Here is a 25,781-nt window from a genome sequence, read left to right as displayed (position 1 = left end):
GATCCCCTGGAATTAAAGTTATGGACAGTTGTTAGTTGCCATGTGAGTGCTGGGAACCAAAACCCAGTCCTTTGCAAGAGCAGCCAGTGCTCTTAACTGCTGAGCCATCTCTTCAGCCTCTCACAGATCCTTTTGATAGAGATAATGACATCTAGAATAACTGCTTAAGAAAAAATAAAAAACTGAGGCTGGAGAGATGGCTCAGCAGTCAGTTTTGGCAGAAGGTACTACCTTTATCTACTGAGCCATTTCATGGATCCTGTTGCTACACTTTCACAAAATAATGAAACTTCAGAAATCAATCCCAAGAGATCTGATCAGCATATAAAGATTTATGTACAAGAATGTCTGTCGCAGTATAATTTATAGATAAAACCAGAGAAGAAAGTTTAATTAATAGAGTTGGTTAAATTAATTATGTATTCAGGGAGTAGTGATGTAGCTCAGTTAGCTACAGATTATTTGGCTAGCATACACAAAGTCCTGGGTTCTATTCTAAGAACCACATAAACCAAACATGATGGCACATGCCTGTACTCCCAGCACTTGAGAGTTAGAGATAAAAGGATCAGAAGTTCAAAGTTATTCTTGGCTACACAGCAAGTTCCAAGCCAGTTCACACTACATAAGACCCTGTCTCAAAAACAAACAAAACCCAACTAACTTAAAAACAAATAAGCAAACAAAACCACCCTAACTAAACAAAACACTAATGCATTATGTATCCATACAACAGACTTCTATGATTATTGGTGGTTTGTCTGTGCATATGTGTGTTGTGCATGTGGTGCATTCACCTGTGTGGGTCTGAGCACCAGCGTGTGCATATAGAGAGGCCAGATGAGAAAGTCAGGCTGTTTTCTCTGTGACTCTTTGCTTTCCTTCAGACAGTGTCTCTCACTGAATCAGAAGATCACTGTTTTCCTAAGGCTAGTGAGTTCCCAAGATCCACCCATCTCCACTTGCCAATGACAGAGTGACAGGCATATGCAGCCATGTGCAGTTTATTTTTTATGAGTTCTGGGGATCTGAACTGAGGTCCTCATATTTGCACAGGAAACATTCTTCCCACTAAAACATCTACTCAGCCCTATTGTTTTTGGTTTTGTTTTCATCTGAAAGAGGATCTCATGTAACCCAGGCTAGCCTTGAAAGTCCCTTTATGGCTAATGCTGGGTTTGAACTCATCATCTCACCTCCATTTCTCAAGTGTTGAGCTTACAAGAGTGTGCCATTACACTCTGCTTTCTACAGCGTTACTTAAGAGATCATATTTTCATCAACATGGAAAAAAATTCTGATTTTTTTTATATTTATTTGCTTGATTGTTTATTTGGTTTTCCAAGACCAGGTTTCTTTGTGTAACAGCTGTCCTGGAACTAGCTCTGTAGACCAGGCTGGCCTCCAACTCACAGAGCTCAGCCTGCCTCTGACTCCAGAGTGCTGAGATTAAAGATGTATGCCACCACCGCCTAGCTGAAATTTTATTTTTATTTTTGTCTGTATGAATGTTTTTTCCTGGTATGTAAGCCTACATGTACATAGTGTCCATGGAGGCCAGAAGAGGACACTGGATCCCTGGGACTGGAGTTACAGTTGTGAGCTGCCATGTGGGTGTTGGGAAATGCACCCAGGTCCTCTAAAAGAACAGCCAGTGTTCCTAACATATGAGTCATCTCTCCAGCCCCAATACAGTGAATTTTTAAAGCATCTTTTTTTTTTCTCACTATGTAGCCCTAAAACTGGCCTTTTACAGAGATCAGTCTGCCTCTGTCTTCTGAGTCCTGAAATTACAGGCATGTGCCAACACACCAGATTATGAAAGCAAATTTAAAAATAACTTTAAATTCAATGAAGTTTATAAAGATATAAATACATCTTTATATAAATATATACTACAAAGTCAGGCGATGGTGGCGTACACCTTTAGTTCCAGCACTCAGGAAGCAGAAGCAGGCAGAGCTCTGTGAGTTCCAGGCCAGCCTGGTCTACAAAGCAAATTCCAGGACAGCCAGAGCTACACAGAGAAACCCTGTCTTGAAAAAAAACAAATATATATATATATATATATATATATATATATATATATATATATATATATATACACACACACACACACATATGTATATATATACATATTTTACAGATTTTATATATAAACATACATATGGAAATTATTTTAAATGCCCAATAAGTTAGAAAATATTGGGCTTGTGAGCTGGCTCAGTAAGTAAAAAGTTGATGATCTCAGTCACTAAAAAAAGAAAAAAGGGGCTGGAGAGATGGCTCAGTGTACAAGCGTGTACTGCTCTTCCAGAGGACCTGAGTTCAATTCCCAGCACCCAAGTCAGGCTGCTCCCATCTGCCTGTAACTCAGGTTCCAGTGGGATCCAATGCCTCTGGCCTCTGAGAGTACATGCATTCACATGAACAAACCCACACATAGACATACATAAGCCTAGTGACTCCACTAGGCTCTTACTGTGAGATCAGAGGCTGAGAAAGGAAAATCACCCAGAAGCTCATGCATGGACCAGCTAGCCTATAGAGTACACAGAGTACTAGCAGAAACAAGACAGACCCTGGCGCAACAAGATGAGAATTGGCTCTTGAAAACTGTCCTTTAGCTGGGCAGTGGTGGCGCACGCCTTTAATCCCAGCACTCCGGAGGCAGAGCCAGGCGGATCTCTGTGAATTCAAGGCCAGCCTGGACTACCAAGTGAGTTCCAGGAAAGGTGCAAAGCTACACAGAGAAACCCTGTCTTGAAAAACCAAAAAAAAAAAAAAAAAAAAAAAGAAAGAAAAGAAAAGAAAATTGTCCTTTAACCTCCACATGCCCTCAGTGGCACGCATAGCCCACACTCACACACCTGCACTTAAGACACACACACACAGTAACAAGTTGTTTAGAAAACTGAAAATGTCAACTGTTGTTAATTCCATGTTGAGTCTTGGGGTGATTTCTTTTTCCACTTTAATATTTTTTTTCATGAACTATTTAATAATGAGAAAAAGAATACTTTCATTCTGAAAAAAAAATAAAGTACAGGGCTTTGGTTTTGTTTTGTTTTGGTTTTGGTTTTTTGAAACAGGGTTTCTCTACATAGTCCTGACTATCCTGGAACTCTCTCTGTAGACCAGGCCTTAAACACTCAGAGATCCACCTGCCTCTGCCTCCCGAGTGCTGGGATTAGTGCTGAGATTAAAAGCATGAGCCCCCATTGCCTGAAGGTTTTTTAATTCTTTAAGGACTAGTGTATAGGTTCATTACTCCATTTACTGTTATCATCACTACTTAAGGAGTGACAAAACAGCTAATAAAGAGTTATTTTCACTAACAGGGAAAGCACTAACAGTAAAAATCACTAAAAGTGTATCAAAGTTGGTTTAATTAAATTCTCGGCTTTTTTTTTTTTCCCCCATACAGTCCAGGCTGGCTTTGAACTTACTATGTAGCCAATGCCCTTGAACTCCTGATCTGCCTGCCCCTACACCTCCCTTTCAGGCATACATCACCACACCTGATTTATGTGGTGCTGAGGAACAACCCCAGAGCTCCTGTTATGCCAGGCAAGCACTCTGCCAACTGAGGTACACACCCAAGCTAGCTTCTTCATAGTATTTCCAGAAGTTTCTAAAATAACTTAGAGTCACTTTCACTGAACGAAGTTTTTTGCCTCTGCAGAATTGGTCTCCATAAACAGTGACAGAATAGATGACCATGAGTCAAGTTCATCACCAAATCAACTTACATTCCAAAGGTTAACCATCACTACCATCCCACTGCTTTGGCATCGCTAATGAAAAAATTTGAGTACCAGGGTACACCAAGACCATCTATGCCTTTGTGTTGACAGGGTTTTAACTTCATCAGCTTTCACAGCCATTCCATTTCAACTGCTAGCTTGTACTGCCGAATCTTTTTTTTAAGAATCATTTTATTTATTTACGTGTGTCTGAATGTATGCATACATCTATGTACATGTGAAAGTCAGAAGAGGGGGCTGGATCCTTCAGAGCTGGAGTTACAGGTGTCTGTGGGATGCCTAGCTTGTTACATGGACACTGGGGTGTGAACTCCAGTTCTCATGGCTGGGCTTCAAGTCCTTTTAACCACTGAGTCATCTCTCCTGCCTCCACTCCCATCTTCCTTTTGGAACTTTCTCCACTTCTCATATACTAACTTCTGAATTTTTCTGTCTATATTCACTATCCCTATAATCAGAGAAAAAGAAGAATCAAGATGAAGAAAAAGTATAAAAGCTAAAGGGGAAGAATTAACTGAGGACACTAGAAATACAGTAATGAAGACAGTACATCTCAGGAATGGTGACCAAAGCAAAACATTACATTACACAAAAACAGGCAAGGACACATGACAGACAGCCTAACACATCAAAACTGACTGCAGATGTGTTTGTTTGTTTTATAAATCTTGGTGAATCAATTTTATATAAATGAAACTGTTTCATGGAAATGAATTTCTAGAACTGTGTGCTGAACTTCATTTGCCCTTCCAAAACCCAGTACAAAAAATCCAAACTGCCCGCTTTCTGGGAATGCTTCTAAATGGTAACCCATCTAAAGCCAAACACTTCCCAACCCCGCTCCTTCTGATTGTCTTATAACTGCTAATAGACCCACCATTCATCAAAGCTTGGCATTCCAAAACTACCCTCAATTCCTTGCCCACTGTCCACCTCCACTGCATGCAGTTCCACACACCCTCAGATCGCAGGCCACCTTCTCCTCTATCCAGCTGACACTCATTCACACCAGCCACTTGTTCAGACAACTGTGAGAGGCTAACTAGTTCCCACACTCCCAGATCTTTCTCCATCAAATTTATCATGTGAAATGTCATTTAGACATTTTAAAGACTATCAATAAGCAGATGGTATACAAATGTATTACCTTAAGGTCTGATTTCATTCGAAGCTCCACTCACGTATCTGCCTACTTAACATATTTATACTTAGCCTCATTCACATCCCAAATTTGACATGTCTAAAACTGAACTCCTGATTTTTGATCTTCCCTCCAAATCCCACACCTACTTCCCAATCCTCTTTATCTCTCACCCTCATCTCAGTAAGTGACACCTCTACCCATCCAGTTGCTTGAGCCAGAAACCTGGAATCATTCATGACACTTTCCTTTTCCTCAACCTCCACATTCTATCTAAAATTAAATGGATTCCGTTTTGACATTCTTCTCAAACACAGTCACTTCTCCCCCTCTCCTCTGCCACAGTCCCACCTGCAGAGATTCCTATTTCAAAGTGGACAGGCACAGCCCAGGAATTAGGACTCTTGGAGGCCCCTAAGTGTGCTGCCACCCTAACAGACAGCTAGCTACAGGAACCAAGTTTCTTTAGCCTCTCGTACTCCATTTCTACTGTCTCTTGCTCACTTAATCCTACCGGCCTCCTTGCTGGATCTTTGGACACACCAGACACAAGCACGTCTCACAGCTTTTGCCCCCGCTCCTCTCTTTGACCTCCAACAGACATTTTCTTAATCCTTGTCTTGACAGTGATTTCAAGAAGCCCTCTCTAACTAGACCTAGGCTTACTACCTAATGCTCTCCATCCCTTCTCCATCCCGATAGTTTTGCTCCTGGCATCTTCTGCCTGAATTTTCCTTTCCCTTCTCTACCAATCAAAGTTCTACACTTTGTGATTCCTAGGACCTATGTTTGAAAAAATGGTAAATTGTATACTGTAATACACAAACGACATATTATTAAAATAGTTTATACCAAGATTATCAAATGCTTGAAAGAGTATCTAGCTAAAAAGCTTAATCCCTTAAAGTCTGGTGTTTGAAAATGTTAATTCCTAAGATGTATTTCTAATCAAGAAATCTAAAGCGTTTTATGCTCTTTTAAAATATAGCATTCATTTTGATATCGTGTTAAGCAACTCAAAGTGACTACACTAGCAATCCAGTAAGATTACACTATGAAGGACTTGTATCTCCTCATAAGGTTGCAGTTCTCAAAGTGCGGTATGTCAATGCATGGCAAGGTCCTTTCAAAAGGTCTCTAAGTCATAACTATTTCAAGAAGAAAAAGGAAGAATCCGGGCAGTGGTGGCGCACGCCTTTAATCCCAGCACTCCAGAGGCAGAGCCAGGCAGATCTCTGTGAGTTCGAGGCCAGCCTGGGATACCAAGTGAGTTCCAGGAAAGGCGCAAAGCTACACAGAGAAATCCTGTCTCAAAAAACGAAAAAAAAAAAAAAAAAAAAGAAAGAAAGAAAAAGAAAAAAAGAAAGGAAGAAGAAGAGAAGGAAAAAAGAAAAATTGTTTAGCTTTATGAATATGTTGACATTTGTTCTAATTATTCAAAATAATGAGTAAAAACTGTTGTGCCTACAAAAAGCAAGGTAAATGGGATAAAATTAGTATTAATCTTTCAGACGTTGTCACTGATGATTTAGAAATAAAGTCAACTGCACTAAGAATGTTCCTTTGGTTTGTTTGAGGCAGGGTCTCATTCAGCCCATGCTGACTTTCAATTAAACTCCAGATCCTCTTCCTCTACCTCCCAAATACTAGGATTACAGATGTGGGCCACCATGCCTGACTCAAGAATGTTCTTGATGAAAGTAATCAAAACAGACCCATGATATATTTTGTGAACAGAAACAGGAGGTATGCACAAAGCACTTCTCAGTATCCTCGAGCACAACAGTTTCGAGGAAAAGCACTTGTGACTGGGTTTTGAGCTCAACTAGCTTCTTTTTTCATGAAACACTACTTTTTCTTTTTTCTTGGAAAAAGAACAAACTAGTTATTCAGACATAAATATCTAGCAGACATTTTCTTGAAAATGAAGTGAGTCTGTCACATTAAGGAAAACAACCGACAGTATTGTTGCCAATGATAAAATCTGAGCGTTTAATGAAAAAAAATTACAATTTTGGATAATTGTAGCTGCTTGACAGCTTCCCAATGCTGATTTTTTTCATAACTTCATAGCTAAAGTGTTTTTTGAAAATGATGAGATGTTTTAGACATTCAGAAGATCTGCTAAACTTGATGACTCAGTAATTTTACAAATGACCAGTGACTGATCTGGAGCAAGTGCATTCAAGTGTGCACTGGCCCAGCTCCTCAGGAAGTTAAGGCTAGAGGATCTCTCGAACCAAAGAGTTTGGAGCCAGCTTGGGCAACACAGGAAGAGTCTATCTCTTTAAATAAATAATCCAATCAAATGTAAGACATACCAACATATGTCAATATAACAGTTGCAGCAATATAATTTCAGATCAACACTGCAAACTAGCTTACAAGGAAACTAACATTTGTCAAGTTTTATTATATCAAATGTATGTGATTGTCTAAATGGCTATAAAAATAACTCTTCCTTTTCTAACTGTCCTTTGAGACTACATTTCCTTCCTGTATTTCAATCAAAATTATCTATCACATCAAATTGAATATAGAAGCAGAGGGCCAGGAACCTGGCTCAGTTGGTAAAAGTACTTGACAGGAAGGCCTGACAACCTTCAGTTTGATCCCTGAAACTTATGTAAAGGGGCCCAATGGGTGGCCAACATCTGTAATCCTGGTACTGCAATGGGGAGATGGGAGAGCCTCCCAGTAGAATCATCCAGAGGCTCAGAAGCTGGCTAAACTGAAGTATACAACACTGCAGAAACAAGAGAGGCTCTGCCTCAAAAACAAGGTGGAAGGCAAGAAATTACTTCTGAAAGTTATCCTCTGATCCTCATGTGCTCATAGTCTCTCTCTCTCCCTTCCCCTCCTCCCCCATACATAGCACATACAAACAATAATAAAAGGATAGAGAATGGTGGATGTGGTTACACCTTTAATCCCAGCACTTGCGAAGGCAAAGGCAGGAGGTTCTCCGTGAGTTTAGGGTCAGTCAGATCTACATACTGAGTTCCAGGATAGCCACAGCTACATAGAAAGACTGTCTCAAAAACAAACAAACAAACAAAGAATATAAACCCAGATACAAAAATTTAGCTTAGCTGTCTTCTACTAAGCCAAACATTTAAGAAACTTACAAAAATATTTTAAAAAATGCCAACCTCACTAATTTTTCAAGTTTTTTTTTAATACTATTTAAAAAAAAAAAAAAGGCTGGGCAGTGGTGGCACACACCTTTAATCCCAGCACTCAAGAGGCAGAGGCAGGCGGATCTCTGTGAGTTCAAATCCCGCCTGATCTATAGGGCGAGTTTCAGGACAGCCAGGGCTTACCCAAAGAAACTCTGTCTCAAAAAACCAAAATAAATAAATTAATTAAAATACTATTTAGTTTAATATGAGATGGAGGAGTTTGGTTTGTTGGTTTATTTTGAGACAGAGTCTATATAACTATATATATAGTCCTGGCTGGCCTAGAACTCACCAAATAGACCAGGCTGGCCTCAAATTAAGAGTGCTGAGATTAAAGGAGTTACCTGCCTGAGTGCTGGGATTAAAGGCATTCCTCACCATGCTTGGTGACATGACTTTATTTTTAAGTAAAAAAAAATTCTTACAATGTTTTTCTTGATGTTTTCTTTTGTAATTTATGACATGTATTCAGAGTTTGTGTGCTGTGGCATGCGTGTGGAGGTCAGAGGACAATTTACACGAGTCAATTCTCTTCTACTATGGTAATGGTGAGCACCTTTACCTGCTGAGCCGCCTCTCCAGCCATGTATTCTAAATTCTGATTTGGTAATGACCAATAGATACAACCCACATTTTAAAAACAGAAAACAAAACTCTTTAAAGCACTCAATAATTTTTAAGGTTGTAAGGATTCCTAAGATACATCATTTCTCAAAGAAAACCTGTCTCTAATTTCAGCCATTCCCCAAATTTCTATTTATATCAAACTTCCCCTTCCCCATAAACAACTGGAGTTGAACCTGGGGCACATATGTGGCCCATGGGAAATCAAGCCTTGGCCTGACCAAATCAGATCTCCCTTAGGAATCTGAATTAAGCCTCATGGAAACTCAAGTTTATTTATAGAGCACCAGAGTCCACCGGTTCTTACTGCTGAAGTCTCTGCAACAGTTTTGGCTCCAGGACTTTCTAAAACCTGACTGTTCAGCTTTTCCTGTACTATACAACTACTATACATCTTTTTGATAATCTCTTTGTTTGAAATAAGTTCCTCATGATCAAGATTTTAACACTACTGGGCAGGGTGACTCACTCTTGTAATCCCAGCATTTAGGAGGTTGAATCAGGAAGACTGGCACGAACTGGAAGCCAGTCTGAGATAAACTGAGATCATGTCTCAAAAACAGCAGCAACAACAACAAAAAAGATGAAGAGAAAGAAAGGAAGGAAGAAATCCTTAACACCATCAAGTTCAATATCAATGCCATTAACAAAACTGTTTTATTGGTGCCCTTATACAATCATAACAGGTCGCTTTCCAGGTGAAGAGCTGATCTCTATATAAAAATGAAAACCACACACAAAAAAACCTAAAGGGGAATTGGAATTATAATCTCATTCAGAACAAGTAATCAGTTGCTCAATAAGGAATGAAGGCTTTTTCCCCCTTTGGAGGCCATGATATATCACATGAACATATTTCAACAGCAATAGCCTATGTTAAAATGTTCCAACCAACCAGTCAGGCTTTTTCAAGGACCTTGATGAACATAAAGAGGTACTCAGCTGCAACACGAATTGTCAGAAGGTCTTAACAATAATAAACAAACCTGGAGCCGGGTATTGGGGTGAATGCTGGAAGATCAGAGAAGCAGGACAAGCAACAGCCACCTCACCTCGCCAGTTCCTCAGCTGATCTCATTTCCTCAAAAAGGAAGCCTGTGTCCTCATCTGAATGGGTCTCAGCTGAACTGCTACTCAAAAGCCTAAAAGCTTAACCAGGTTAGTTCTTGGTTTTCACACCTTTTATACCTTTCTGCTTCCTGCCATCACTTCCTGGGATTAAAGGCTCTTCTTACCACGCCTGGCTGTTTCCAGTGTGGCCTTGAACTCACAGAGATTCAGAGGGATCTCTGCCTCTGGAATGCTAGGATTAAAGGCGTGTGCTACCACTGCCTAACCTCTGTTTATATTATGGCTATTCTGTTCTCTGACCCCAGATAAGTTTATTAGAGTGCACAATATTTTGGGGAACACAATACCACCACACTAAACCTTGCTTATCAGATAAGACCAATCACTCTAAGTTTCTGATAATGAAAGCAGTATTGTTAACAGCACAAGATAGGCAAGCTGAGCAATGACTCAGAAAATAGAGAGGCAACCCTCATATACACAGACAAACACAAATGACATTTTAACAAGAGTAGGAACAGATGGGATTACCCAAAAGATGGGGCTGGGTCACTGGGTTATCCTCATGGAAAATTAGATCCATATTTTAGGGTCATCCTTATAGAAAAAAGAAGTTTTATCTTTTTCATGCTGAGTATCAAAATAAATTATGTAAAAAGTAAAACTATAAAAACACATAGGAGAAAACAGGACTTAATTTTCCCATAATGTAAAAGAGAATTCCTTCTGTAAGATACACACACACACACACACTAAAAAAAAAACCCAAAAACATATATATGCCTGCAATCCTAGCACTGAGCTACAAACAGTGGTGGGACCATGGAAGCAGTGGCTACTGCTCCACGTTGCCAGCTCCTTCTCATCATGTTGGTGACTGCGGTGATGCTGCTACCTGGAACAAAGGGTTTACTGCTGCTGGTTCAGAGAAGAATTGCCAGGACCATCATGTTACAAGAAAGCATCGGCAAAGGTCAGTTTGGAAAAGTTTGGCAAGACAAATGGTGGGGAGAAATTGTTGTGAAGACTTTCTGTTCTAGGGAAGAATGAAGCCTGAAGCCTGAAGAAGAAAGATCACAAGTTTGAAGCCAGCCTGGGTTATACTGCTCTCAAAACTCTGTTTCAAACAAACAAACAAACAAACATCAAAAGGAGAACAAAATAAATCTGATTGTTGTAAAGTTTATGCTGGTCATGATGACTCATATTTGTAATCTAGAATCTAGCACCTGAGAGACTTAAGAAAGCAGGATCATCAGTTTCAAGCCAGGCTGGGCTACAGAGTACAACTATGTCTCAAAACAAACCTTGGGGACTGGAGAGAAGGCTCAGCAGTTAAAGCAGTTAAGAGCACATAGTGCTCTTCCAAGAGAACCAGAGTTCAGTTCCCACCTGTAACTCAAAAACCACCTGTAACTCCAGCTCCAAAGAATCTGACACCCTTTTCTGGCCTCCATGGGCACCTGCATACTCACAGCACACAGACACATACACTAAGTAAACAAAATTATAATGAATCTTTAAGAAATTAAAAATAGCCGGGTGGTGGTGCACGCTTCTAGCCAGGTGATCTCTGTGAGTTTGAAGCCAGCCTGGTCTACAGAGTGAGATCTAGGACAGGCACCAAAACTACACAGAAATTTAAAATAAATAAAACTTAAAACTCAGCCTCAGTAAAATATAAAGCTAAAAAAGGATTCAACAACACCCATTAGGATGCCACTACCAAGAAGAAAAAAACTGTTGGTAAGGATGTGGAGAACTTGGAACATCTGTGTACTGTTGGAGGGAATGTAAAATGGTACAAGCACCATGGAAAACAGAATAAAGGAGCTTGAAAAAAATTAAAAATAGAATTACCATATGATCTAGCAATTCTAACTCTAGCTATATACACTAAAGAATTGAGAGCAGCATTTTAAAGAGAAGTTTGTATAACTATTATCAGAGCATTTCTAAGTTAGATTCTGGAAGTCAATGTAACAACGTCAGGCACAGGCTGGAGAAATAAACAGCTGTTAAGAACACTAGCTGCTCTTCCAGAGAACTAGTATTTGGGTCCCAGCACCCACATGGCAACCTGCAACTACCTATAATTTCTGCTCCAGGTGAACCAATAGCCTCTTCTGGCCTCTGTGGACACACATGGTACACACATATACTTGCAGGTAAACACTCATAAACTAAAAATAAATAAATCTTTTAAATAAGGTTTAAAAAAAAAAAAGGCTGGGTACATGGCTCAGGTTTATAACCCCAGTGCTGGAGAGACAAAAGGATCCCTGGGGAAGCTTGCTGGCCAGCCCGTCTATACCAAGTGCTAAATTCCAGGCCAATAAGAGACCTTGTCTCAAAGAAGATTGTCAGTGTTCCTGGGAATGATAACCAGAGTTGTCCTCTGGCCTCCACAGATACGCATAGATTTTTATATAATTTGGTGATGGTATATGAGTGGCATTATTCCTCATACTTTTCTACATGTTTGAAGTATTTTATATTTAAGATGATTATTTGGGGGTACTGAATGTGGGTACATGTGGAAGCAAAAGTCAACTTCAGATATCTTCCTCAATCACTTCACCTTGTTTTTTGAGACAGGGTCTTTCACTGAACCTGGAGTTCACTGGTTTGGCTAAACTGGCTGGCCAGGAAGCCCCAGGAATCCTTCTGTCTCTGCCTCCCAGCACTGGGATTATGGGTACAAGGTGTCATGCTGGCTTTTTAACAGGTGCTAAAGATCCCAATTCAGACTACCAACTGAGTTCTCTCCAGCCCAGACATTTTGTGTTTTTAAGGCAGGATCTCACTATGAAGCCCTGTCTGGCCTAGACCTGCATACATAGACCAAACTGACTTTGAATTTGAGGGATCCTGCTCTGCTGCCTCTACCTTCTTTCCAAGTGTTAGGACTACAGCTGTGTACCAATATACCCAACTTCTAATTTAAAAATTAAGTCAGGCAGTATAAATAATGTTCTACATTGAAAAGCTTATTTTTATGTTAGAAAAGCAAACTTCTACATGGCTACCTTTTTATAAAAATCAAGTAAAAAAATATGTGTGTGTACATATATATATGTATATATCTCAAGAAGATAAATAATTACACGTACATTTTCCTTCTTACAAATAAAAAAGCAGGCGGATCTCTGTGAGTTTGAGGCCAGCCTGGGCTACCAAGTGAGCTCCAGGAAAGGCGCAAAGCTACGCAGAGAAACCCTGTCTCGAAAAACCAAAAACCAAAAAAAAAACAAATAAAAAAGCAGATCTGCAGACTGAAGAAATTAGAAGTGCTGGGAAAACTTGTGCAAGCCCTCTTTAAGGTAACTTATGACAGCAGGAAAATTTATGCCAACAGCTTCTCAGGAACAGTCAGGAATAAAGTTCTTTGTATCAAAGAAGACTTATGCTGAATTTCCACTCTGAGGTCTGTAGCTACCTCCTGTAAGCTACTTGACCAACTTTGCTATACAGAGAGCACCTAGGCAACTATTGGCCAGTTCTTTGGAAATGTGCCTATCAGACCTATGAGATGGCTCAGTTGGTAAAGGCACTTGTCACCAAGCCTGACAGCTGGAGTTTCATCCCTGGTACCCCACATGTTAGAAAGAGAGAACCAACTCTTGCAGGTTGTATTCTGACCTCCACACACGCACTGCCATATGCATATGTTTACACACTCAAATAAATAACTATAATTTAAAAATAAACGTGACTATAGTAGTAGGAATGGTGGCCTAAGCATCCCTCCCTTCAAAAGTCTACTTTCAAAGTATTTTCCTGTAATGGAAGCTTTACAAAAGTGAAAAAAGCAACCGGATCCAATTTATTAGCAAATGTGTCCACACAGCCTTTCAGAGTAATTTTACCATGCCTGAAAACAAACACAAGAAACAGGTGTGCTTCCTCAAATACACAGCAGAATTTAATGTGGAGCCAGTATTGTTATGAAGCCAGATTGGGAATAAACAACCTTGTAAATATGACAAGGTGGTAAAAAGAACTTGGAAAATGGATTTCAGATAAGTATCAGAATACTATTATTGTCTGGCTTTGAGTAACCTGAAATCTGTGAAATTATTCAAAATATCCCTGCATGGGAAGAGTCTAATTAAATATTTTTCCTAAGACAAGAATTAGCCTAGACCCAAAGACCAGCTACAAGATGTGGTTCTATTGTATCTTTTATCTGTGTGACATTAGTGTGCCTTCATTAGTGTGGCAGAGTTGCAGAAAGCACTCAGATGAGCAGACATTTTTCCTGAGTCTACAGTACACAATATCACAGGATGTAGCAATGTTCCAGACCCTGAGCTAAGACAACTGGGAATCAGAGGTCATGGTTTGGCTGAAAATTTTCCCTAATTAAGAACAATTTATCTTGCTCCTTTTGAAAGATGAAAATCTAATGATAATGAAAAAAATATGCTATAACAGCAGAACCTTACATAACACTCTTGTAGAGAAATATATGTGGAAAATTTAAAAGAAATGCCTTTTAACGAGGAAAAGGAAAGGAAAACAAATCGGTACATACATACCCACAAAGATTTCTTTTATATAATGTTAGAATACCACATGCTCCAAAAAGCTTGTGTGACAAACTCCCTGTGTACCTATGAGATGCCTTCAACTTCTAATCCTCCTGCTTCTACTTCCCAAATGCTTGATCATAGGTGTGGGCCAGCATGATGTCTAGTTTATGTGGTGCTGGGAATCAAAGCCAGTCCTTCCTGCACTCAAGGCAAGCATTCAAGAACTGAGCTACATTCCAGCCCTCATTTCATATAGCTCACTTCAGGGAAAAAAAAAAAAAAAAAAAGCGCAACACTGCTTGTGAAAAAAAACAAATAAACAAAACCCACTCCAGTATTCTCTATAGCCAACTTGATGTTCATGTGGAAGATAAAGATACCAAGTGTCGCTTGGGACACTACCTATCTTTCACAAAGAATATCTGTCTTGAAAAGACAAACAAGTTGTGGGTTCTAAAGTCGAGATCCCAGCAATGGCAGCAGCACAGAAGGGAGTCAGAAACCAGGTATACGAAGTTAAAACAAGGGGACTGTGTGTTAGAACTTAGCTGCAGAGCCCCATAAAGGACAGGAACAACCTTATTTATGGAAAGAGAAACTACAGAAAGGTAAAGTGGGGGGCTGGAGAGATGGCTGGACGGCTAAGTACACTGGCTGCTCTTCTGAAGACCCAAGTTCAATTCCCAGCACCCACACAACAGTTCATAACTGCTCAGGGAATTCCCTCTTCTGGCCTCCAAGGACACTGCATTCACATGGTGCACAGACATACACAGAGGCAAAACACCACACACAAAAACTAAAAATAAAGGTTAAAAATTTTTAAATTAAAAAAAAAAAGGTAGCTGGGTGGCGGTGGCGCACGCCTTTAATCCCAGCACAAGTGAATCTCTATGAGTTCAAGGCCAGCCTGGACTACCAAGTGAGTTCCAGGAAAGGGGCGAAGCTACACAGAGAAACCCTGTCTCGGAAAATCAAAAAAAGAAAAGAAAAGAAATTAAAAAAAAAAAAAAGGTAAAGTGAGGTCTGCACATCTGGGACAGAAAAAAATACAAAGAGAGTCAGGAACTTCTTGTGCCAGAAAGCAAGGATGCACTCATATGCTGAGCTGAGAGGACTCCAGAGGCCTGACAGGGAACATCTTGTGCATCATAAAAAAGGTTGTAACTGTTGGTAAGACACAATACATTAAAATCCATGCCTGCAAGATGATACTAACAGAAAGAAAAAGAAACTATTCATTTGTTAGCAGTAAAGATGACTATTTGAGCTATGGGGATAACCCAAGGTAGAGCACTTACTTGCTTCCCACATTCCAGGCTTTAATAAACCCCCAGGACTGCCATCTGTCTGTGGCCTTTCTAAGTCTTTCTCACTGCCTATTAATTAAACCACCTCCTTACTCAGAAAATACTAAATGGAAAGAAAGATTCATCTCAACTTTTTTGTAGAAATTGTAATTTACTAACACATAGGAAAAGTTTTACAGAAAACCAAAAACTAGTCAACGGAAAAGAATGGCAGAATCTTAAAATCACCATTTTGCAACTACTGAATTAAATGGCTAAGGTAAGGACCATCATCTTAGGAGAAAGGCTGCTGGAAAAACAACAGTACACACCGGGCGTTGGTGGCGCACGCCTTTAATCCCAGCACTCGGGAGGCAGAGCCAGGCGGATCTCTGTGAGTTCGAGGCCAGCCTGGGCTACCAAGTGAGCTCCAGGAAAAGGCGCAAAGCTACACAGAGAAACCCTGTCTCGAAAAACCAAAAAAAAAAAAAAAAAAACAACAGTACAGTGCCAGAGTGGGACCACTCACCAGAGTACCTGCTAATCAAAAAAGGAGGAAATTGGCCGGGCGGTGGTGGCGCACGCCTTTAATCCCAGCACTCCGGAGGCAGAGCCAGTCGGATCTCTGTGAGTTCGAGGCCAGCCTGGACAACCAAGTGAGTCCCAGGAAAGGCACAAAGCTACACAGAGAAACCCTGTCTCGAAAAACAAAACAAAAACAAACAAACAAAAAAAAAAAAAAAAAAAAAAAAAAAAAAAAAAAAAGGAGGAAATTTCACTCAAGAGTCTAGGCTTCATCACCTAAAACACACGACCAAACCCCACATAATTAAGAGGGCTCTGGTCCTATGCTTCCTAAAACTGTTTAACGGGAATCTAACCAAGCCTTTAGGTCTCAATATCAGCTTGTACTGATAAAAGAATAAATTATTAAAACCAAAAACAAAAAAAATCAGAAAATCAGAGATGATGTACTCAAAAAGCAAAAACCACTAATCCTGAGCAGCTTCAAATGGTTCTGCGACTAAAGAGACATGTTTGAAGAGGGAAACATGCAAACAGCAGCAGGTGTGGTGGTACCTGCCTTTGATTCCAGGACTTGAGAGGCAGAGGGCAGGTGGTTCTCTATGAATCTGAGGCCAGCCTGGTCTATATGGTGAATTCTAGTCCAGCCAGGGCTACATAGTGAGACCCTGTCACAAAATATAAAATGAAATTTAAAATTACCTATAATTGACTTGTGACAAATACTGTAAGAATAATCAAGTATTTCAAGGAGATCCATCTAAGGGGTGAAATATATCTGCAATATAAATAAACAATATGTATCACATATAAATTTTAAAATACACTGGACAGTAATGGTACATGCCTTTAATCCCAGCACTTGGGAGGCAGAGGCAGACAGATCTCTAGGTTTGAGGCCAGCCTAGTCTACATAGTGAGTTCCAGGGCAGTCAGGCTACCCAGAGAAACCCTGTCTGGAAAAACAAAATATAAAAAAAAAAAATACAATTCAAATGTGAACAATCACAGTAATGGACAGAAGGGTAATAAGTGTACTATCCTTTCTACTTTTCTGTATGTTTAAAGGCTCATTTCAACAGTAGGAAAAAAGCAGAAACCTCAACATATACTTTCTCCACAAAACCCTCGAAAACAAACTTCCCTTCAACCCTTGGTCACCCCTGTGAAGGTCTTCTTAGCACAAAACACAAGCACACTATTTTACATTTTATTTTTGAACTCTTATTATTTCATATATTCAGTGCCTCTGGTTTTCCAGTGATCAAAATCTCTGTTAGGCACAGAAATCTCATTCATTCTTTCTTTTTTTGTGGGGAGGGGAGTGGTTGTTGGGATGGGTGTCTCACTATGAAGTTCTGGCTGGCCTAGAACTATGTAGATCAGGTTAGCCTTAAACCCACAGAAATATACCTGCCTGAGTACTGAGATTAAAGGTGTGCTCCAACATACTCTGCCTTTTCATTTCTTTACAGCTCACAGTAAGGTATTCTGCAATCAGAAGACTGCTAAGACCAACATTCTGGTGGAGATAACAGTACCTTAACAACTGAGTTACCTTTTCAACACAACAAAAAGCAGTCTACTTGCTTTCAGTCATAGCTACCAAAAGGATACCCAAAACATCACAATAGTTTTTAGAGTTTCACAGAAAGAAACCAGAATCTAAGTGAAAGGGAAGAAACTGGGATACAGGTCTTATAGGCCTTCCTAGTACTGTCTGTCATGGGTTTACTGTTACCCAGGCATATGACTTCACTCTAATGGCATTGTTCTTTGGTTGAGGCATACATAGTCTAATACCCTTGATGTACAGAACAGTGACAGAATTTGTCCACAACTCCTCAATGTAATGAAACTTATGAAGCTATATAATGAACTTAAAATCTCAGAGAAAACACTACAAAATCTCAGAGAAAATACTACTTAAGATTTATTTTTAAATTATTATAGTATTGGTTAGGAAATACGCAGATGAGCTGCTGGCAATAATATAAATTCATAAACCTCTGTGGAAAACAATTCAGCAATATTGCCAACATTAAAAATGCATACATCCATTGATCTGGCACATTCACAAAAAAAATTTAATCCAACAGACACAAGTACACATAAAAAGTGAATTATGGCTCTGGAAATCTACTGTTAAGAACTGGCTAAATGATGATCTATCATATACAATGCAACTCTTGCCACTTTTTAAAAAAGAGATACTACACACACTATATGAAATGATCACCCAGATAAATTGAGTGAAAAAGTAAAAAATGGATATAGTGTCCCATTTGTGAGAAACAGACAGACACCAAAGAATATGCAGGTGTATGTATTTGTAATGGATAGACTCTGGAAGGAGAGGACGCTGTCTTCGAGAAGGGTAATCTGGACAGGAGAATGACAGAAGGCTTTTCATTCTCACTGTATACCTTTGGAATATTTCTTTTCACATTTGTATTACCTTTTATTTTTTAAAAAAATTTCTGCAATAATATGAATTAATTAACAACTTATCTTAATCCTAAAAGCATTCCATTCTTTTGTACCATCAAAAATTTAAATAAAGCTTAAGTGAATTCAGAAATGAAATGTCTCCAGATAAGAACAAAGCATCCTAGATGAAGAAAGCCTACTTAGAAGAAAGACAAGCATTACCTCAATAGTTTCACTTCTAGATTCTCTAAGAGCCTGGTCCAAGTATAAAGGTAGGCCCCATTAAGTATTTCCAACTACCAAACTAGCCACTGTAATAACTCTTTTAAAAGGCGTAGTCACTAAAATCCCAAAAGGACACCAACTGCCCTGATCCTTAATGTGGAGTTGTCACAATAATTCATACTACGGGTGGTGGGGGAGCTGAGTGTCCAGCTCTTTCTCAACACAGGATGATAGATGCTTCCCTGATCCCAAACCCCTGAGCTGCCTCTATGTCATCCCTTGGCTCCAAGTGCAACATGGCAACCGGAAACAGCACAATAGACAGCTGAACCACATAAAGGTCAGTGTTAAATGAGGAAGTGAAAAGTGCAAATATACTTTAAAGCCCAAGAACACAAGGTCCTAAAGTCAACATGGCAACCAAAATAAGTCTTGTGAGAATACCAAAGAAAGAACACAAAGGAAAGGCAATTTCAAAATAAGGCTGATTTATGTCCCACTCCCAGGAGTCTAGCTGAGACATAAGGTTAGCTACACAAGCGGAAGACAGAAAATACCCTGCCTTTTCCATTCTCCCCACCTAACAACAATTTAGCTATTCATTTTAACACAATTCAGCAAAACTTTTGCTAGTAAAGAGTTCATCTTTGTGACCAGATGTGGTGGTGTACACATAACACTCAGGAGGCAGGGGTAAGCAGATCTAAGTCCAGTCTTGAGACCAGCCTGGTCTGCTGCACAGGAGTTCCAGGCCAGCCCTGGCTACAAGAGACCCTGATTGTCTCAAAACAAACACAAACCTCCCCGCCCCCACGGTAGAGGTAAGACAAAGTTTCTAAGAGTGACAATACAGCAGCAAACTACAGAACCAAGTATAGTCTGTCGACGGAAACTCCAAGTCTTAAGTCACTGAAATATTTCTGTAAAGTTCCTCAGTTTAATTTTTTTGGAATTTGACCATAATTGAAAAAATTATCATTCTCATTATTTAAAATTTATACTTCTGGAAAAAAAAAATTTATACTTCTGGACAAGCTGTTCAATTGTTTCAGATTGCCTCTGTTTTCATATGGTCACAGAACATCAGTAATGTACAGCTAAACTGAAACACTATGGAAGAACCCTGACCCCCACCCCCACCATCACACACACACACACACACACACACACACACACACACACCCCACACGCAAAGAGGGCTGAGGTGAAGCTCCTGATCTCTTCATTTCCGTTCTATTGTTGTTACCCCAAGTCTTAAAACTGTGTGTGGCACTTACCCCTTCCTTATCTACTTCTGTAAAGGCAACTCAGAATCTTACTATAAAGGAATTCCCACTTTAGTTTCTTTTTGATGGCCCTTAGTCCTTCTCAACAAGGCCATCAAAATCCCCTGCCAGAATAAACGAGTTAGACTTACTCCTAAATTTAGGGGAAGTTTGTAGTAAGGGTTCGGCATGACGACCGGAGTGGTGGAAAGGGAAGTAATTCTAGAACTAGAAGTTGCAGTCAGTTTCAAAAGGAGGGTCAGCGTGGGACACGTTGGCTCTAGGAGGCGTTGGTAGCCTGGGAGTCTCTAGGGCAACACCAGATGCGAATAGTGCTTTGTCCTTAAATCCCTCACATAATTTAAATTCTCCCTCTCGGGTCGGAGCGACAAGCTCACTATTGGGTGGCAAGTCTAGCACTGCCTGGGAAGAAGGCGGGCGCGTGGTCAAGGGGCTCTTTATCCCGCAGGTCCCTGCAACACGGCAGTGCGCATGCGTCCTGAGGCAGCGACCAGGCACCCCCGAGCTCCTTCACATTCGAGCATGCGCAGTTCTCCATCTCGCCGCAGGCGACAGCTCACTATTTGGCAAGGGGGATGGGGCTGGGATATGATGGTGAGGGAGGCTGGAGGCAGGGGGCGCGTTTGTGTTTCCTGAATGCTTGAGGTAGGAAGAACAGACGGCTGACTAGGCTCTGGCTTCCTCAGGCCGGGAAAGCAGGGTGTGGGAAACGGGGCAGAGAATAATACATGAGGGGAAGTGAGTGAGTGTGTGTGTGTGTATGGGGGGGTCAGTCACTTCTCAAGGAAACCCCCCGCACCCCAACAGGCCAACCCCCTTCCTCGACTCTTGACACACACACACTCACACTCACCTGAGAACGGCGGCGGCGACAGCAGCTGGTCCCTGTCCCCCTGCGCTCGCCTCATACTGCCCGCAACATCCGGGACCTGCGGGACCGCCGATACACAAACACACACTCTCGGAGCGCGCACACACACACAAACACACACATATACACACACACACACACATACACACACACACATACACACCGACACACACCGGCCCGGGCGTCCTGTCGTCAGCACGTCGACGCAGCGAGCGCGTACCCGCCGGGCCCCACCCCGCGCGGCCTCCTCCCCCGGCTTCCCGCCCCGCCCCGCCTCGCCCCGCCCCGCCCCGTCCGGCCCCGCCCCGCCCCGCTCCAGGCGCTCCAGCTCCTCCTCCTTTAAGACTCCGCCCACCTTCCCTGGTGCGCAAGCGTCGCGAGGCGGTGCCAGCGCCCGGGGATTTGCGCGGAAGGCGGGGCCAGAGTGGGAAAGAGGCGGGAACTCGGAGGGGGTCGCGTGCAGTGCGCGGAAGATCGCGCTGAGGTGCGAGGCCGGAATGGAGGCGGCTGAGAGCCAGGGGCCCGGTGGGTGGGGCAGCAACAGGCATTTCACAACTGAAACCTAGATGTGCAATTTGTGGATCACAGATGACTTCGCTCTTACTTTCTTTTTTAGCCCACTCTCAAGTGAAATGTTTTCTGGACTTCAATGATTGCTACAGACTTTTTTTTTTTTTTTAAGGACTTTTACATTTTGTTTTTGGAGAGAGGGTCTTACCATGTAACACCGGCTGGCCTGGCACTCTCTTTGTGGACAGGCTGGCCTCAAATTCATAGAGATAGGTGTCCAGCAAGTCTAGCCTGCAAATGCTAACATTTATTAAGTACTTTCCTCAGGTGCTGTGCGGCACACCTTTAACCCCAGCACTCAGGAGGCAGAGGCAGGAGCAGTTCTATGAGTTTAAGTCCAGCTTGGCCAGCCACAATTACATAGTGAGACCACGTCTCCAAAAACTAAATAAGTAAATTCCCATTTGAAAACAATAACCAAAGGACCATTCTTTCTGGGAAAGGTGGAAGGTGTGTGTGTGTGTGTGTGTGTGTGAGAGAGAGAGAGAGAGAGAGAGAGAGAGAGAGAGAGAGAGAGAGAGAGAGAGAGATCAGATGGAGAAGAGGATTCTGTGACAATTTATTGGCTAGGACACCTGGGTCCCCAGTTTGTCTCAGGTCTTAGCTCCCATGGGCTAGAAGTGATTCTGGAGCTGAGTAGAATTGTCTCAGAGCATCTTAACCCTGGAAGAAAACAATCATCTTTGTGTTGAAATAATGATGTCAGCAATGAGATATTTGTTGTTGTTACATTCTTTGCTTACCTTAAACGTTAAGAAAAAAAAAAAAAAAAAAAAAAAAAAAAAAAAAAAAAAAAAACCTTATTGCTGAATCAAGCCCAAAAATCCAAAGCAGACTCTGTCTCTCTTGCATACACAAATCATGTGTTCACCTAACACTGGACACAAGAGAGCAGCCTAGTGACCAGTGGGTCATGAGGTAGGTAACAAGGTTGCAGCCTGTCAGGGGACTAGCTTCCTGGAGCCCTACTGCTTTCCAGGCCTGTGGGACAGTCTCCAGGCGACTGTGCTTCTGTCTCTTGCCACCTGGCACCATGTGGTTGGTGAGCCTGTTCAGCAGGAAGGCTGGCAGCCAGGCCACAGGGACTGGAAAGAACCCTTGACAACGCCAAGCTGCCTTCCACTTTCAAGTACAGAAGCAGACCCCGTAATTCCAGTTTTAAATGTCCTGGGATTCATGGGCAAAACACTCCAAAAACCCCAGGACTTATACAACCTGTGTTCCAGATAAAATTACTCTTGTTGGTTCTCTGCTTCGTTTTTGGTTTGGGGTCCTTGTTTTGAGACGATCTCACATTGGCCCGGCTAGCCCCAAACTCACTGTGCAACAGAAGCTGTCTTAGAACTCCTGATAGCTTCTGCCTCCACCTCCTGAGTGCTGGGATTGCAGGTGTGCTCCACTATGCCCAACCAAAAAAAAAAATTTTTTTTTAATTGGAGATCCTAGATTCTCTAATGATGTGGTTAGTGTGCTTGCCTCTGAAACAGAAAGAGCTCTTGTCACCCATTAGGCAGTTGCCTGAAACTTTCCAATTAGATTTATTTATCATCGTTATCAACAAACATTCATCTCTTTTGATGAAGCCAGAAAGGTGTTTAGTCCTTGTACAAATTCAAAATGTCCCAATGGTAACCCAATGACCAGTTACATGTCACTAGCCCTTGGTGACACAGGGGCTGTTTAATTACCTTGTCTCTTGACTTAGGATTTCACAGAAGAGCAGAGAGAGAGAGAGAGAGAGGAGAGGGGTGGGGGAGCGCCCCTTGGGAAAGGAGCATGGGGAAGAGGTGCAGAAAGGATGGACATCTGTTTCAGCTTCCTTACAACTGACACTAATCCTTACAGTTTAGCTAGACTCTGCCCAGGACACGGGAGAGGGCTTCTCCGGGTATGAAATCTGTGCCAGCAGCTTGTCCAGACTGGGCCTGGATCCCCAGTGATCTGGAGGTCCATAAGAGGTCCAATTGCCATCTGTGGCTCTGTGCAATGAGACTCCCATTTTACTGTGAGGACCACACCGCCCACCTGAGATATGATCCTAGCAGCCTCTGCACAAAGGGCTTTGATTTGGTGTGGAGCTGATTAAACGATTGTAGATGTCCTTGGAAGCACTATGTGCAAGAATTTTAAACAGCTTCTCCTTTTTAATATGCACTTCCTCTTCGGTTTTAATTATTTTGTTCCTACATTTTCCCTTTCAATTTACTAAAATCTAGAAATGTAATTAGAGCAGAGGCCAGGCTCAGAGAAGGCTGCCAGGATTTCTACAGCATGATTAAATATACCAGGCATCCCTTTAGTGTGGAACTGAAAAATAAGATTCTCATTATTATCTTTCCCTTATCCAGGAAAGAATCGGCACCACGTACCGATCCGGATTTATTGAAAATGCAGCACTAATTAAAAACTCACCCAGCCTCTTGACAAGGTTTGGGTAAAGAAAAAAAAAGTTCAGTTATTTAATTATTTCCTCCATTTAATGTTTTGTTGTTGTAACCACAACAAGCAAAGAAGCCCTCATTGCTCCTCTTTCCTCAAAATAAAATTTTTCTCTCCTCATGAGGGATTTAATGAGGCTTTTATCTATGCAGCAACAATCAAGCTTACAATGGCATCAATTCAATTCGCTGCTCCTTGTGATGCTAGGAAACATGCAGAACTCATTTTCTTAATCCAAAACACAAACGACAAAATGTTCATTGGCTGTCATGAGCCAGGTCTGGGCAAGGGATCTGTCCCCAAAGACCCTGAGATGTCTGGTGTTTATTTATTTTGCCAACAAGGATCTTGGGCTCCATTTCACAGTTCAATAAGAAAAGACACAGCTTTTCTCGGAACCATAGAGGAGGTAGAGGCGGGCCAGCCTGAAGAGGACAATAAACTCCCATCTTGTTTGTAAGCGCTTCAAGTCTCTCTTCTTTGCAGAGTTCTTCAGTTAGCTCAACGACAGCTTCGAATCCCCCAACCCGCCCCCATCTAACCCAAGGGCTGCCATGGCAGGGTCTTTTGTAGGAATGGATATACAGGAAGACTGGTAGGGAATACAATCCTGTGTATTGGCAATGTCCAAGCCTAAAGAAAAAGAGACAGGTGCCACATTCAAGGACACAAATGTAAGGTCATAAACAAGGAGAGAAAAAAAACCAAGAATGCATCGACAGTGTTGTTCTAGGGCCATGATGAGGTTAATAGAATATTGACAATGGAAACATGTTCATTGATTGATTAAATTTCACGGTGAAGCTGTGGCTTAATGAATGGGCAGGCTTCTTTTCTGCAGACTCAAGTTCAAACCCAGCACTAACCTTTACCATGATATAAATATAGATAAGGCTCGTGTTTTCCAACTTATCATATGATGATGAGGGTGAAGTGAGATAATATTTGAACACAACTCAGTCTCTGGCATGAGTAGACTTGCTTGTTTATGTGTGTGTCTTTGAACACGGACTTGGGGTAACTGCTTGTCTTCACACCACTCTCATCCATGTGCCGTGCTTACTGGGAGCCTCTCTGCCCTTTTGTGGAATTCTCCAGGCAGCACAGAATCAAGGAAACACACAGCACAGCCGTCCCAGCCGGAACACTGCCTCTTGCCAATTATGGCTCTTGAACAAACTCTTTGCCCTTGGAGCCAGTTTGCTTACATTTCAACCAGAGTACCTGGCTGCAAGCACCTGTGCCAACTCGGGTTCTAGCCACCCGAACTGGAATTTCCTGAAGAAGTACTAGAGCTCAAGAAAAAGACTTGGAAATTCGGCTGGGAACCAAGGGCTGGTGGAAGAAGACTCACCCTCAGAAAGTGTGGCGACAAGGTCCAGCTTCAGGACACTGCCACTAAGTGCCACCATCAGACTCAGCACTACTGCTATGTACGATGCAATCCTCCCTCCATCTTTGTGCTTTATGCTGCAAACCCCAAGCCCCAGGTAGCAGCATCCAGCTGACCAATCCTAGGACCCATGTGAGACCTTGACCACCAAGGGAGCAATGAGGTCTCACTGCTGTAGTGTGAGCAGAATGATGCTCAGGACTCCTGTCCCTAGACGATGTCTGTGGCAAGAGACTCACAGGAAGCAGGTCAAATGCTCTCCTTATCTCCTTGGTGAAATGGACCATGCACCGTGGGATAATACAAAGCATTGAATGATGTATTTGTTCAAAAGCTCTTGGCATATAAAAGGTATTCTGTCATTTTACTTCCCTCTTTAATAAAACAAAAGGCTGGGAATGATGTACTTACCTGAGTATTTGATTTCAATAAG

The 25,781-nt window shown here is 41.5% G+C and overlaps 1 protein-coding gene across 7 annotated transcripts in view; it reads right to left on the bottom strand.

Annotated features, from left to right (window-relative positions):
- Spop (speckle type BTB/POZ protein) overlaps positions 1-21,210 on the bottom strand; it is a 90,350-nt gene extending 69,140 nt beyond the window's left edge. For 2 of the 7 annotated variants that reach the window (XR_013041871.1, XR_013041872.1), the window contains exon 1: positions 20,929-21,162. The gene's annotated coding sequence lies outside the window, so the exon portion shown is untranslated. Of the gene's footprint in view, positions 1-20,206; positions 20,543-20,928 lie in introns of those variants that run through there. The other 5 variants (XR_013041866.1, XR_013041867.1, XR_013041869.1 and 2 more) reach the window with 5 other exon arrangements.
- Between the last annotated feature and the right edge of the window lie 4,571 nt (positions 21,211-25,781).

Source organism: Peromyscus maniculatus, chromosome 8, assembly GCF_049852395.1.
Source record: "Peromyscus maniculatus bairdii isolate BWxNUB_F1_BW_parent chromosome 8, HU_Pman_BW_mat_3.1, whole genome shotgun sequence".
In the NCBI taxonomy this organism is placed as follows: Eukaryota; Metazoa; Chordata; class Mammalia; order Rodentia; family Cricetidae; genus Peromyscus; species Peromyscus maniculatus.
Note: the sequence above shows the minus strand (reverse complement) of the source record. Positions and strands in the feature narration are given on the sequence as shown.